Source organism: Rhamphochromis sp. 'chilingali' (genome assembly GCF_963969265.1).
Source record: "Rhamphochromis sp. 'chilingali' genome assembly, chromosome: 3".
Classification (NCBI taxonomy): Eukaryota; Metazoa; Chordata; class Actinopteri; order Cichliformes; family Cichlidae; genus Rhamphochromis; species Rhamphochromis sp. 'chilingali'.
Window position 1 is genome coordinate 7,627,456 of NC_137931.1, and position 16,848 is coordinate 7,644,303.

At 39.9% G+C, this 16,848-nt stretch overlaps 1 protein-coding gene across 13 annotated transcripts in view; it reads left to right on the forward strand.

The window, feature by feature from the left end:
• The first annotated feature begins 16,044 nt into the window (after positions 1-16,044).
• mbnl2 (muscleblind-like splicing regulator 2) overlaps positions 16,045-16,848 on the forward strand; it is a 53,592-nt gene continuing 52,788 nt past the window's right edge. For 12 of the 13 annotated variants that reach the window (XM_080878748.1, XM_080878745.1, XM_080878743.1 and 9 more), the window contains exon 1: positions 16,045-16,269. The gene's annotated coding sequence lies outside the window, so the exon portion shown is untranslated. The remainder of the gene's footprint in view (positions 16,270-16,848) is intronic. The other variant, XM_080878744.1, reaches the window with a different exon arrangement.

A 16,848-nucleotide genomic window follows, 5' to 3' on the forward strand; every position in this document is an offset into this window, starting at 1 on the left:
TTAAAATTGCAACAAGGCTGCAAGGCTTTTCAGCTCACAGGAAGTAAAACATAAAAAGTTGAAATTTAAAAATGTACTCTAAGTAACTGCAGCCACTTGTTGCCATTAAAGCGCATAGTTGCTGAGCACTTAGAGGTTTTCATGTTCTTCATGTATAAAATACATGTTTCTTTGTTACCTCATATGCAAAGGTGTCTGTTTAAGCATGTTTGAGGCAGAGATAATAAAGCAAAATAGACAGACGTCTGTCACACAGGCAGGAAGACAATGGGTCTGTGCTTTGACCTTCAGTCTCTTCCTGTTGTAAGAGACACTGGGGTCTCTCCCAGAGGAGGAAAGAGGGAAGTAGTGGCTTGACCTGCAGTGCCACACCTTTACTCTCCCCCCCCATAATGTATCCCCAGACATCCCTGATGGAGGCTCTCTGATCTCTTTTTTTCCACTTGATGCTATTGTGAAATTTGTTTTGTCATTCAGGCTCTAAGGGTCCCGTGGGGCCACCTATGGCGCTGGCAGACAGACCTTTATGCGGTTCCCAGCCTGGAGTTTCCTACCTCTGACCGTAAACGCTGAGGACATACCAAGATGTCAATTTGAGATACATCTTCAGTATTGCCTAGACGTCTTTGTCAGACTTTACAGCGAGAGAAGATTTGTCCTAAAGAATTGTTTGTGCTCGATGGTGACACTAACTTGAGATCTCACACTTTCAAGCCCTGTTCTTTTTCAGCCTACTGCACTAATTGACTTCAAACTTAACCAGTCCATTCCCTGTGGTTATGATGCTGACACTGTGGACAGAGGAGTCAAATTTGTAACAGTCTCACATGTCAAGTTCACCATTCAAACAAATGAGGCATAATTCTAGATGCAAATCTGGAAATACGAGTCTGTCTCTATTCACAGCTGTTCACAGCCGTGTAATAACCATTACATTAGCCATTGTTACAAGAAATCAATGACAGATGCATTTAAATCCTTTGCAGTAACTTGTCACTTGGTAAGAGACAATCCTACTAGACATCTAGTCTACGTACAAACGTTTTCATCTGTCCAGATCGGTTCAATTTTTCAAACAGTTTGACCAGAGATATAATGTCTGGGTCTCAACCATGTTTGCTGGGCTGTCACTTGAAACAGCCAAACCTGTAATTACACCTAACTTTACTCACCGGATGCCTAAAAAGTTTTGCAAATGTTTTCATTTCATTCGATTACATGTCTTTTTTTTTTCTTGCAAAGGCTTTTAGACCTAAGCAGGTAATTTATATAAACACTGACCCACCAATTGCATTTGTCATAAAGGGAGAAAACACCGGAGCGTTCATTATTTGACTAACTTTTGGAGCCAGCCTCAAGTGGCCATTTGAGGAACTGCAGCAACTTCTTAAATGGCTTGATGTTTAGTCCTGGATGTTGTTGTTGGGCCAAATGAATTAAATGAATTACATTTCTCATTGAATTAATTTAGAAAAATTCACATTCAAATTATTCTTGCAAATCCATCCATCCATCATTTTCTGCTTACCGAGTTAAGGAGCCCTTCTCAGCTGTTATAGCACAAGAGGCTGGGTACACCCTGGAAAGGTTACCAGTCTTTTGCAAAGCTTACAAAGAGAGAGAGACATCAGTCACACTCACATTGATGCCTACAGCCAATTTAGCATCACCAGTTAACCCAACATTGCATGTGTTTGGACTGTGGGAGGAAGCCGGAGTACCGGGAGATCACGCAGGCCCAGAGAGAACATGAAACCTCCACAGAGATTTGAACCCAGCATCTACCACTGTTAGATTAAAAATAAAGCCCCTTGTTTAGACTTCGCTTGTCTTTCTACATCCTGTGTTTCCCATGATGTTGCCCAATTCGCGATTAGTCTCACAAATAGTATCCTGACCCACAAGTATTACTTAAAGGTTCATTTGGTTGCTTTTAAAATTTTCAGTGAAGTCAAATATCTTGGGGGGACCATGTGAAGTAATGTTCAGAATAAAAATAGGGACAGCCTGTGTCTGCATGCGGTAGTGGAACAAATCTCAGCCAACTGCATATTTTGGGATGTCAGTGTTGAGTCAAGCTCCACATCTGGACAGCCAATTCAGAACTAAAGATTGCGAAAGAGGGAGCGCAGAGGAAGAATTAATTCACTGAAAACTTTTCTCAGGCTTGCAGTTCTGTGGTTCAAAAGCAGCTCTCCTCTTAACCGTATGTAGATGTGGTGCACGAGCCAAACGCAACATCTCCTAAAACCAAAAGAAAGTATTTCCCGAAGGCCAGCTCTCCCCGTGGCTCCGCGTCAGCTGCGCCAACAGAACCGCTCAGAACCTCGCCGGCCCAAAACACTCGCCATGTGAGACAAATAAATCACCGCGCAGGGAAGCATCTGCACCAGGGAAGTTAGCACGGACGTGACTTACAGTTGAACAGATGTCTTTTCTGACTGAAATAACATCAGATCCATTGCACAGTGAACCCAACACCTTCCTTTTAACCACCAGGAGGATAACCACAACAAAGGGCTCCCTTTCCGTTTATTCCCACTTTAGATGTGGTTTTCTTTGGAAGACAATGGATGAAAATATTCTGGCCTTCGCGTTTGATCTGAGCTCCCCCACCCACCCACCCACTCCCCCTGTTCTCATGTTTTTCATGTGCTTAAATGGAAATGTGTTTGATCGCTGCTCTCAGGTGCACGAAACAGGAACAAGTCTCCAGACAAAGGCATAAGAAAATGAAGAAACTCACACCCCTCATTTATGGATTCTAATATACACACATTTGTCCTATAGACCATGACCTTTAATCCTGACTGGCATGCTGAAAGTGGATGAACACACAGCACCCAAACACACACATACGCGCACACACCCTTTATCCTTCAAAGTGTGCCAGGGCTATCAACCTGAATAAATAAATCCCCTTCTTATCTCACAACGCAAAACTGGATAAGCGCTCCCACCGGGTCTGGATGGAGGAAGCCGTCAGCACCTCTGTTTTGGTTTTGCCTCATACAGAGGCAGAATCCTGTTTTTCTCTCCGACCCATCCTCCTGGTTTTCATTCCCCGGAGAGTCATTTCCCTCCGTGTGCGTGAGACGTATGTATCCCGCCACACCATCCATACATGATCCCTCTTTCCTGCTTATCTCCTGCACTGGGCCTATATCTTTCAACGGCTGATAAATCGGCAGCACAATTTCCAGGTTGGGAACAAAGAAAACAGGATTTTCCACATTGTCAGCCTTTAAACCTGTTTGTAAGATATATTAGCCATTACTTGCTTCTCCACCACTAGCTTCCTATATCACACCCATGTACAGTTTTTTCCTGTTTTGACACCTGTGGCTGCTGAGGATAGGGGACCACAGATTAATCTGCAGTCCAGACTCAAAAACCTGGTTGATCTATATTGTTTTTTTTGTTTTTCATGTTCTTCCAGAGCCTTTAAAATCAACGTTTCATGGATTACCAAAACTCCGGATGCATCACTTTAAAATAATGCAAAATAAGAAATTCCTACATCTCAGCTTGCCGCTCTTCCGCCGCTATGATTTGTTGTCTACGCAGGCCGAATCCAATTTGTCAAGAATAATCTGTTCTACCTTTAATGATGTGTGCCTCAGTGAAGTCTCTATTCCACACAGGAGCTCAAAAAAAACGGAGCCATCTATCACAGAGCAACATTGCCACCTGCAGCTGAAGCAACCAGCCTGCCTCAACATCAGACATGATCAATCAGACACAGATATTTGATTTTTTTTTTAAATGTTACTTGCCTTGAGCAGATTTCAAATACATGAATGCTCTGTTAGATGGTCATATTTTAATGCCAGTTCTGCAGTTTTACAGGTCACATAGTGACTCTATCACAGTAATAAATGAACAGAGTAAGACTGTCAGTGCCCCTAGTTGAACATTTTCACTTGCCAGTTACTTTGCTGTTTTTAAAACTGTGCTATTTGTGCTCAAGGATTATCTTCTAAGACCATCCAAATAAATACTTCAATATGTAACATATAGTTAAACCTATTTGCTGCTTTTTCTGTGACATTTATTTTGCTATGCTGCACTCCAGTGGCAGACCAAGGTAGTGGCACATTATGGGATAACCAGTGCTGACATTGTGCAGTTTCTTTTTATGGTAGTTTCATTTTAAATCCTTTAAATATTGACATAAATGTGTGTTTATGTTGGCAGTGTTGACAAGGTCAGAACAATTCAGTTATTGAGGACCTCAGACACCCCGGGAGAAGTGCACTATTTGTGCCGTTTTGTATATAGGCCGGCCTTTGAATGACCAGTTCAGTGGTCAGTTCACAACAACAGCTATATCAAGGCACTTTACTTTGTAAGGTAAAGACCAGACATGAATAAAGCTTTGGCAGAACTAGGCTCAGGGTAGTTGGCACTACTGAACAAAATTACAGCAAATTCAGGCTATTATCCCTAAAAATCTATAATTTGCACAATACAATGTAAGCTGAAGCTGTTCCTTTGGTTTTTTTTCTCAACAGAATAGTATTCAGCACAGATCGTGTTCAGGGAAAATGACTGGAAGTATTGGGTAGAATAAAAATTAAGCCTTTGGTAGTTGGTGAAACATGTTAGTGAGGGCTGGAAATATTACATCTGTCAAGTATGTTTGATTTGCCTTTGAAACATCTGAAATATTATAGTGGATCTGGTTGTAGATCTACTATAACACTTTGTAATGCTGAGTATTCACAGCTGAAAAACTCATAAGCATAAGGTTGTCGAGGCAAATATCATTAGTTGCGCGTTAACTCAAAAAATGTGAGCAGATCCTGGTTAAATGTTTCTGATTGTTGGCTGCCTGTTTTCCAGCTGATATTTGCACTCATGTAGGACAGAGCCGTGCTGCTTGGATGTAGTAAGCCAAGGGTCACCCACTGGCTAACTGAACTGAAACATGGTTACAGTTTACAATGAAGATAAATGCAGCTAGGTGTTGTAGCAATATTTAACTAGAATAGATCTTGCCAAAACTCGGTGAATCAACCTCCGGAGCTGAAAATTAAAGCCAGTGCAGAAGTGCCAGAAACTGGCCCTCGTTTTACCCACCTCCTGGATCCACCTCCTGCTCCATTTACAGAGATGAACAGCATGGCAGGCTTTTGGACTTTAAGTGCATAGAGTCAATAAATGACTTGCCTCTGCAAAATGTTTTACAGAATCGCGACCTGTGACTTCTGGCTTGTGAATCACGGTCAGGTCAGCATCGATCGTTTCGTGCAGGAGCACGGCTGCTCCATCACACAATGATGGCGCTTCTAAATCCAGAATTCACAAAGTAAACATCATGATGGCTACCTCCATCTTGATATATGACCCACTGGGATAAAGAGCTGCTGGGGGGGGGGGAGCAGACTTAAGAAATTACTATTACGGGCTGTCTCAGAGTGATGGTGAAAAACTAGTTCATGCATTTATTACTTCTAGGCTGGACTTTTGTATTTTATTATTATCAGGTTGTTTAAAAAAAACTCCCTGAAAAGCCTTCAGTGCTGGACCACAGAGGAATATTAACATTTAAGGATACATTACTTTGGCAAAGAACAGTCTGAAAGAACCTCTGAGTGTTTTTACTCAGAACTTTGTACTCCAGGTTTAATTACTAGTGAAGTATATATAGACAGAAAGTCACCCAGCAGCTTAAAGGCAGATTTGTGTATCTGGGTCTAACCAGTGTCATTTTTGTTTAGCTTACAGGGTTGTTTATAATCCACATGTTAGGTAAGGGGTGACTGGGGAAAGGTATACCAAAGCAGCTGTTAGTCATGTCATAAGAATGTTGTTGATTATTGGGCTTCTAGTCAGTTGTTGTTTTTGCTATGGCATGTGTATGTGATTCTTTATTGCATATGGTGTTCCAATAATAAGCTAATATTTATCATGTAAATATAACCCGCTGTGAGAATGAATAGATATAACACTGTTTGATGGGAGGTTTTTTTAACCAACACTTTTTCAGATCAGAATCAGAATTTTTATTGTCTTTGTGCTTTTAAGAACAACGAAATTGAATAAATATATAAAATAAATATAGTGTATGTAGTATATACAAGACAAGAAAAAATGACTCTGTATAAGATTAAACAAGTGAAATGTGGTTATCAGTTGAAAAGATTTTTATTTTATTTATTTATTTATTTATTTTTGGATGGGGACACAGAGGGAAATCATGGCAGGAAGTGTACCTTTCAGTCTAAAAGCACCAGTCCACTCAGTATATTCAATCTGAATGCGCTGGATCTATAAGCCCGTGCATTATAGAACAGCTTTCAATGTTTTTATGCCATCTATGTCCACTAGATGGAGCAATACACCCATTGTTGCGATTGAAGAATTTCAGTGGTTAACAGCTTTTGTACCACTGATGAAAAATGTTTCAAAATAAACACACATGCTTGAAGAATAATTAAGTCAGAGCATTTTTAATATCTGCCTACTCATCTATATGAATATTTTATTGTTTTATTAGCAGCAAACCAACTTAACCTTTATTTCCAATTAAATGTCTGCAAATAGCAACAATATTATTATTATTACTAATAAATGCGGAAGACTTTTTAAGCATCTCGTTCTCATATAAATCTGTGTTCATAGCTCAGAGGTCAAAGGGGTTGTGTGTGTGTGTATGTGTGTGTGTGCGTGTGAGAGAGAGAGAGAGACCGAGAGTGTATGTTGGCAAGGTATTTAATTGATTTAGCCCTTGGCACAAACGCACTCACACATACACACTTGCTGATCCTCCGCCTACTCCCATCCATAAATACATTTCCACTGCAAATCATACAGCAAATAAATCACCATGGTTACTGTAATATAATAATTGTTGTGTTTGAAGGAGACTTTGACTGATGCTGCTTGTAAGGCCACTTAGAAATCGATAATTACGGTGAAATTTTTGCAATGCTGGATTCATTTAGCGGCAAAGTGGATGTTTGAATGTCTGTTTGATCCACTAAGCAGGATGTGGTGCAGAAAACAGAGTGAGAAGATTAAGTATACATTGTGACCATTGGACAGTGGACATTTCTGTTTGCTCTGTGTCTGTGTATGTGTATCATGACTTTTTAGGACAGACCAGGCCAAAAGCTTTACTAAAATTTAATATCATATCAGTGAATATTTCTGAATTCTTCAGTTCAGGATCTTATTTGGGTTCAGTGTAAAAATCTTTCCATATCTGGACTAATAGCTGGGTAATTCAAGCCCTCGGGCAGGCTTTAAGGCCCTGAGTTTACCATTAACGTGGTGATTCGTTTGTGGTCATTTAGGTTTTGTGCGCATTACAAAAGCATGCTATAAATGTAAATGGTAGGTGGATTAAAGCCACACCAGCATTATGACCATTTAACAGAATCACATATAGAGCAGTGAGATCCTGATTGTCACATCTTTTGTTATATAATGGATAAATCTTACAGTGATTTCTGTTTAACTTTTGCCTGTCCAATGTTAAGGACACGAGAAAGGTTAACCTGAACCCGCAGAGCTTTTAAGTTAGTTAGGGACAGCAGAAAGAAGATGACATTCAGAGTGACCCAAGCTGATTTTTCTTTATCTTATATATGACTCATCTGTTTTTGTCCATGCCATACGGAGCCCTAAATCAGGTTTGTTTGTTTATTCGTTCATTCACTTGTAATACGAGCTCTGCATGAGCAGTCACACTGGACTTTTATGTCACTCAGATGAAGCTCTGTTTCATAGACTTTATCGCTTGTTACAGTAAAAGGACGTGTTGTGGATTTGCATGGCTTTATCTGTGTAACTGTCTGTGTGGGTGGTTTGGGAATTGTGTGTTGGGATGTGGAGCGCCTGATCGAAATGAGGAAAAAGGTAACAGGGAGGGAGAGAGAGGAGAGGAAAAATGAGACAGGGCCCCGGGGAAAAGGAAGGCGAAGGTTATACAGCATATTTAGCCCTTAATTGTCCTTTTATGCCTTCTTTCCTCCACTCTCTTGCCTTAGGCTGCCCACAGGCCTAGAGGACGCTGCAAGCCTTTTGCAGGTCAGGTGCCCTCAGGAGCAAATGCCACCTGTAGAGGTGCTCCTGAGAAATAGTGCTTAAAAATAGGGAGTGAATAAAACAAATGAGAAGAAATAGCAGTAAAAAACAGTCGAAAAGATCTGTGAATTTTATGTGTGGTTTAAATGTGTTACAAACAACATCATCCTTACATTTAACACATCTAGTTTTCCCTTTCTGGAAATGTGGGATTGGAATATAGGCCAGAGGTTTTGGTCACAGTATGACAAACACGCAAACAAAGCGTAATCAATGCTGTTTCCATCCTGGTAAAGGGTTTTCCTTCAGACTTGATTGATTTAGCGAAAAACAAACAAACTGTTGTCCAGTCTAGTTATCTACATATGTTTTCCCAGTCTTTCTAGTTGGCTTTGCGCAAGCTAACCTTCTTCTTCAGAGACCTCTCACTTATGCTACAGTGGTTGGACATGACAGCACAACCAGCATTGTTGTGACCATGTGCAAAGTGTGGTTGCCTTTGAAATAGCTGTTTACAACATGGGGACCAGGTTCTTGATACATTGAGATGGGAGTTAACAGCATTAAAGTGAAGTCAGTCTGCTAATAGTTTGTGATTAAATGGAGTCAATCTGTTTGTGATGAACACTTTTATATTAATATAAATCAAAATCCGTTGATGTGTGTTTCAAATCAGTTGCTATCTACGTGCACATAAATTCCCATTAAAACAGACATTTACAAAAACTAATCCAACCTAAATTTAGTTCTTCCACGACATAGGCACCCAGCAACCCTGCTTTATGTAGGAATATAACCAGAATAAAACCAGCTGGCAACTCAACCGAGTTGAGCTCATCAGTGCAGACTCACATGTTTAAAATTTAACCTGTGTTTGCAAATCTGTGTGAGAGTGATAGCAGTCAGTACAAGTCATACCAGGATTATTTGAAGACAAGTTGCTTCCCATTGTGCGCGGTAACCTGTACTATTGTCTCATGATCAAAAGTGGTTGGCCAGAGGTTAAGGGTGTTGCCCACTCAGCCTTTAAGTACCCAGTTGGTTGCTGTAATTACTTGCAATCAGTTGCTGACGGCTAAACAGTTCAATGGAATTTTTTTCTTATGTCAAGGAGGTTGAACTCTAGAGCAGCAGCATCATGAAGCCAAGTGATAGTTGTATGTTGTTTACAGTATAAATGAAGAACACCCGAACACGCTATAATTCGGAAAATCATAGCGTAATATTTAAACTGATAAAAATTGTAGTGCAAAAATAGAAAATTCCTATTACACAGTCCGAGTGATAGAACCAGCATAAGCCATGTAGGGATATCTACTGTTTGTTACACGATCTTGGAGGTCAGCATTTCTGTGGGAGTGAGGCAATGGAGGTGGCCCTGTAACCTCCTGCAGCAGCTTTGCAGCAGACGCATCAATATTTCACCTTGATGGGTCGCCTTGAGATTATTATTGTCTCTTACACTGAGGGGAACACATATACGCAAACATTTTTTCCTGCTGTCACATCAACCGATCTTGACACAGACACTGGAAGGCGGAATAACAGGTCATCCCCACGCACCCATTCATTTTTCATTCACAAAAATTCCTACATCATTACAGCTTATCAAAGAGCAAAATACTTAATTACTACCTCCACAATTTGCCTTGGTGTTTATGAGTGCTTGCGTAAGGGAGAAACACAGTGTGAACATAATTAGCTGACTTCTGTCTGTGATCTTTAATTTATTCTTAAATACACTGTAAAAAATACTGGGATTTAAGAGAATCTTTTTTTACAGAATTTCCCTGTTATAATACGTTATAATAATATGTTATGTTAAATATAATATGTTAAATACAGGAAATGTCAATAAATATACAAAAAACAGACTGCGAATTAACATTTATAGTGTAAAATAACATTTTAAGAAAACTTTAACCAAGAATAAACATAACATTTAATCTTTTTTTTCATTGATGCAATGAGTGAAAATAAGTACATTTTTTGTACTTTTAATTGTTTGTTAATTGTTAATTAATTGTTTCGGTTCTTTTGTTAATTGTTTTTTTTAATTATATTATATAAATCTAAAAAGTATTGTAATTAAAAACTGCTACAATTACTGCAATTTCACAGACTAATTTTCGAGTAGTTATGTATCTTTTAAATTTATTGACTGAAATTAGAAAAATTACAGAAAAATAATAGTATTCAGAAATATAAGAAGTTGGAACAATAAATGTTAAACACATACGACAGTCGTGGTATTATCAATGACATTTTCTGGACCTTTTTTTTAAATCAGTTAAAATTTATAGTGCTAAAGCTTTTTTAACAATAAAGATCTACTAAACATGCACGTTTGCATAAACGTGCATAAAACATGCATAAAACCCCATTACACTGATATAATTAAAAATTAACAGTAAATTGTGGGTTGTAATTATAAACACAACCGTATTTTTACGTTTTTTTTTTTTACATTTTATGTGAAAAATTAGTTGTTGTTTTTTTCAACAGTGTTTTTCAGAGGAGCCTTAGTCCTTTGGGCTACGTGACTGCCAGATCAGGATGACAGGGCCAGCTTGGCTGTGATGAAGGGCGGTTAAGCCATTAAGGAGTCTGGGCCTCGCTGGTGGCCTTGTATGAACCTTGAGCTCATGAATAATATAAATTCCTTTACTGTATTTGGAAGCACTTTGGACTCTAGTGGGGGGAAGCTGATGATACCAGATTGATTTTCGGCTGAGCAATTTCAGGGAATGAGTCAATTCAATTTTAGTGTTGAACAATGGCTCGTAGAAAACAGCCGATTTATTGCAATCACTCCTGATGGTGAACAACAGTCACGGTCTCGTTTTGTTGCCACACTCCACGCACTGCAACCTTGATGAGACAATAGCTGGGTTGTCATGGTAATATGCCATTTCTCCTGACATTTCCAAGATTTTCATCTCTCACAATTACTCTGCCAGTATGTTTTCTTTTCTGAAAGGCCACCCTTCGTTATTGGATTTACTCTCTCGTGAGATGAGATCCTACAACTGTAAAACACCTCAAATATAAGGCAGCTATGGTGGAAAGTTGCTGCAAATTGTGATGCTTTTGGGTTCAATAATGATGAAGCCATTGGATACAACCTTAAATTTCTCCCATTATTCGTGTGATTCTGTGGCTGTGAGGTGTCTCTTTTAAAAATTCGAAAATTCATTCAATATATTCAAACAGATCACTAATCGTCTGTTTTAAATATGAGCCACTCTTTCAATCAACAGTCCTTTTCACTGCAGATTTGTGACAATAGGAAAGCTCGGGTGTGTTAATGATGGCTGAACTTAATTTAAGACAGGTCTGTGAAAATATGACACTGCTTAGTGGCACACTTAGTGGAACCAAGATATCGGCTGTGCTTTCCCCACTGTGCTAAGATAAAATGAATAGCAGAAAAACACCAACAACAATGGTCTGTATATAAAAGATGGAAGTAGCCACCATGACATCCCCCATTTGTTTTTGGACTTTCTGTTTGGAAGCATCAGTTTTAGCATTTAAAGTTTAGGATTTGTTTTAGTAAGAATGGCGCCTTCTGTGCTACATTAACGCTTCCAAACCCTCTCTGTCTATTTCTTGAGCCACCCTCAAGGGGTTAATACTGCCCTATTCAAACGTAAAAAAGGTACCAACTCAAATGATGACACAGTGTTGTGTCTGCAGATTGCAGACAGCAAAGAATAGGTTTTAAATTGTATCTTTTGGCCTGTCAGAGGAACACAATTTATCCCATTTCTATAGAATTGATTCTACAAACAATTGCAAAGATAACAGTTTGTCAGGATCAAAAAAGTATTTTTGCACCAACAAGGTGATTCCCAAAGAGCTATCAGTCGAAAACATGTCTGCATGGTGTGCAGTGTGTCCTTTAAAAAATCTGAGGAAACTGGACAAGTGGACTAAAAAACTATCTACAGTAGTATCCAAAATGTATGTCCTTAATAAATAGGAAAAATGTCAGCAAACCTGACACAGGAGCTGAGAGATGCATCTGGCCCTTTAGTTGATCATCTACTGCTGATCAACTGAAGCCTCATCAGAAATGGTCTCAGTCCAAGGATGCCTGTGAAGAAGACATCCTTAAGGAAGGGAAACAGGAGAAAAGGCTGAGGCATTAAAAATTACACAAGAACTGGATTAAAAAAAATGAGTGGAGGAGACCAGGATGCATAACAGTGAGCGTCTACAGCCATGTGTAAAACTTGGTGCAGTCTCTGTCACGGTTTGGGGCACTGCTAAACCTTGGACTTCCTGTTTGGAAGCATCACTGGAAGCAAATATTGGCTTTCAAGTTCAACAAAACTTCAACAAACAATACATTTGTTAGCTTTCCTCCCTGCTGTTAGCTGTACTGGCTTGATTTCAGCTAGTGTAGCTGAGGATCTTGTCAAAATTCAAGGAATTATGAAATCAGAAAAGTATGGTAAGATCCACCAAGTATTTTGATCCACCATGCAGTCCCCTTGGGAAAGCATCTAGTCAGCAACTGCTTCATTTTTCAGTATGACTATGAGTCCATACGCAGTGCCAATGCAGTAAAAGCATACCTGGATAGAAAAACACGCAATCGATGGATTAGCCTCCCCAGAGCCTGGACATCAACATTATTGAAGCGGTGTGGGATCGTCTTGACAGCGAACAGTAGAAAAAGCAGAAACATCCAAAGAAGAGCTTTAAATGTCCTTTAAGAAACCTGGAGAACTATTCCTGACTACTTAATAAAACAATGACAAGAAAGAGTTCAAACTAGGATGAAGAATAAAGGTGGTCATACCAAATATTGACTTTCAAGTTCAACAAAACAAACAATGCATTTGTTAGCTTTCACTGTTTACTGGAAATACATTTCATAATCTGGTGTAAATATCTGGTGCATAATAAACTGATGAGTCAAACATTTCACTTCCTTGTGAATTTCATAAAATCTGATTCATTATGGATTATGCAGCATCTGCCTTTATGCTGAAAGGGATCCTGGAGGAATGGATGAAGCAATATGAACAAACAGCTGCAGCAGATGATTTATGATGATGCATAAGTGGTCATTTCTCAGTGAACAAATGAGCCTGCCTCGAAATGGTTCCCTCTCAGCATTTTGAATAGTCTTGCCTGGTGTGCTGTGCACTACTTTTGGGATCAGGGTTTTTTATTTTGTTGGTGTTGTTTTTTTTTAATGACGGCGGGACCATCTTCAATCCATCATTACTTAAGCCTCTTTGATCAGTAAAATCCTCGTCATGGCAGGAGTAAAATGCCTAGGTGATCTCTCAACAATCAATCAAATTGACTGCACCTCAGTGGAGAGTGCACGTGGACGCTCACCATGCACGCATACGCACGCGCACGCGCCCTCTCTCCTGAGTATTGTATCCGCTTTAAGCTCTTTCCATTAAACCTGTGCTGCATTAGGCATTTGGGTTAAAAGCTTTCATAATCAGGTGCGTTCTCATTTAAAAAGATCAATACTGTCCTTGACGTGGAGCTTTGCCCACTGCGTGTAGGTGTATGTGTGCCTCAGACTTAAGAGCTTCGGCGGTGATGTGCATGTATGTTGCATGTATTCTCCCCGTATGAGTGTCTGTTTACTGATTTCTGTCTGCGGGTGCAAACTGTTTTCTACAGCGTTCTCTTTATTCTCTGTGTGAGAGAAACTATCAGTGGCGTCCTGTAGATACTGCGGTTGTTTTTCTGCCTGACGCCTCCTCAGTTGATCCCAAGGTCCAGACTGCTACTGCAACAAATGTAGAGTCAAAACCCATTAATGAGCCCAGCACACACACACACACACACACACACACACACACACACACACACACACACACACACACACACACACACACACACACACACACACAAGGCATCTGCTTTGGGTCATTTTTGTTTTGTTTTTTATTTTGCTCGCGTGCGTGTGTGTGTATACGTGTATATTTCAAATACATTATGTTCTTGAATGCATACATATGAGCACATTCATCTCCTTATTTATGACTCATAGGAAAATAATTTATTTTGAATTCTGATGAATCCGTGTCTCCGGCAACAAGGAGCCACCTGTTTCCCGAGCAGATTCTTCTTCTTTTTTCTTTTTTTCCCACAAATTATACCCAAAATGCTGTTCACGCTCATACAAGTGTGCAGACTTTAAATGACTCTGTCTTGGATAACGCAGGAGGAGAAAATGACTGAAGCGCATCAGTGCTACGCCTCCATCATTTTCAACCTCCAACTTCATTTCAAACATGTCACATAAAGAAAGCGTCTTGTTAAACTGATATTTTTGAAGCCTGTTCTGTTTTTACTCGTGCGTTTTTATGAGTGCGAGCCCCAATGAGTGTGTTTGAAGAGTGTGGGCGTTCAGGGACTTTTAGAAAAGGATGCCGGCAGCAGGATTTCTTCAATTCTTTTTACAAATGCCTCCTCTGCATTGGGATCGATATGTTAGGTCTTCAGGGGGGTGATGGGGTTGAGCTTGACCTATGTGAGCGGTTTTTCATAATCATTAGATTCTCGCCATTGTGGTGCTGTGATTTGATGTAGTTTACTTTTCTGCTTGTTATAACATCCTACATGAGCATGCAAGATCATGGTGATTTTTTTTTTCTTGATAAAATGCTGACAAGAACAGGAGCAGGGAGAAGAGAAATCTCCTGGTGTTGTTTGAGACCTTTACTGCTGCCCTTCTGAGATCATGTTTTGTAAATATGAAGATGTCAGCAGTGTGATGGGTATTAAATGTCACATGCTGAACTGTGTGACCAATATCTGACACGAGGTAATCCAATCCAAAAGTATGTGCCAGTCTGACCCTGGTCAGATTATTATAACAAATATTAACTTGATCCCATAATTATACACACTCAACACTCAACTGTTTGAGTTTCTGACTATTACAGTTGTCATCAAACCACAGCCCACCAACAAAATCTTCATCTAATCACGCTGCTGCCTCCTGACAAACTGGGATGCCTTTATCCAAAGTAGCATTCCACTGAAGCAGGCCTCGGCCCTGACATGGCAGTCTGCGATCTGGCTATGTTCATTGTTCATGTGCTCAATAGGCAGCACATGGCGTGGGCAGCAGTCAGTGGGGCTAAATTTGTGCCTCTCTGCTCATTCCGGGGATATTTGTGACTTGCTCCTTGTTGACTCGTTGCGCTCCTTGCTGACAACGGGTCCCTGTGTGTCACAAAGTGCTAAATTCAGCCAGCTGTATGCAATTACGCTGCAAAATGCGCAGGCTCTGCTGCACATGAAGCAGTGACGATGGGCTGAATTATGATCATTTTAGCAGGATAATTTCTCTCAGCTGATCTGAAACATCAACAACATTAGCCTATAACAAATTCATACACCACCATGCAGCATATATATCTATAATCCAAATATTACTTTAGGAAAGGTTAATGTTTCTGAAATCACTCTTGCACAAATACCCCCTAAAATACGATTAATAAAAATGATATTTACCTGAGAAATGATTGGTTATTGGAGTCAAAAAGTGTTAGAACTTATCTGGATTAACCAGAGCATCTTGAAGGATAATATGCTTTATCAAATGCCTTCAATGTTTTTATCCTGTCGATTGGAGGCTACTTTGACAGACAGACAGGCACTGGTTCATAAATCAGTGGCCACATTTTTTACCCGAGGGAGATTCACTGTTGTTTCCTAGGTAACAGCCACCCCCACCCCTTCCCTTGCTCACTCTGGATTGTACCATATTTACTGTTAGGGTGAGCGGGCTATCTTCTCTATCGAATAGAAGTAGAATTCAATGGTAAAACGGAATACATGTAACACTTCACTCTAACCGAAAAGTGTTTTTCTTTCAGTAGCATCTACAGTGGCTCAAACATTTGATAATAAATACTCTATTAACGTTTACACCATAGTAGTAACCCCCCCTGAGGGAAGCACACTCAACATTTCCTCGAACTGTCAAAATCGCTTGTTGCTTCCTGCCCTAGCCTTAAAAGTAGTTAGCGAGCTAGCGTGTAGCGACTGATAGCTTACTTTCACTGACATCTGTTTTGAAAGCGAAAAAGTTTGCTGCGGAACGCAAATAGAGGCAAGTGTTAGTCGAAGAACGTTTCTGCCGTCCTGTGCCGAACCGTGAGTCCCATATCAACCGAAACAGCGCTCTCGAGAAACCGTTGGTAGTGGCTGAAGTGCAGCTGGATGTGACAGGTTCGTCATCAGGTAAGCATCAGGTAGTTAGCTTAGCAGGTAGTGTTAGCACACCTCGACTCTGATGCTACTTCACACGGTGTGGCGTTATGGTAAATGTAGAGACTTCTTGGAACAGCAGAGGTGGCTAATATTACTCCACCATCATAAAAATAATTCACGGAAGGCTGTTTTGTAGGGCTAGCCGCCAATCTGTGCCCAAATAGCTAATAAAAACAGCTGAAAGCTCGTAAGTAAAATATAATATAATATAACTCAAATCCACAGATGCTGCACCTTCGTGCTCCCTGTGTATCCGAAAAGTGTTCAGTCCAGTGCTTTATGTTGCATTATGAAGTGGGAAATGACCTAACGAAGCCCACTGGGAATAGATTTAATAACAACTCATTTATTATTAATTCTGCAGGTGAGTTTGTTGAGCTGTCATTAACGGTGCGTTTTTTTCAGTATTCAATGAACTTCTGCATTTTGAGATAAATTAGCTGCTACTTGGATTAATGGATTGTTCGATTTAAAGGAAAAGTAAAGGACTGATGAGGCATGAGTGGAGACAAACTTTTAGCCATTGCAGCTTTTTCAAATTAGAGCCTT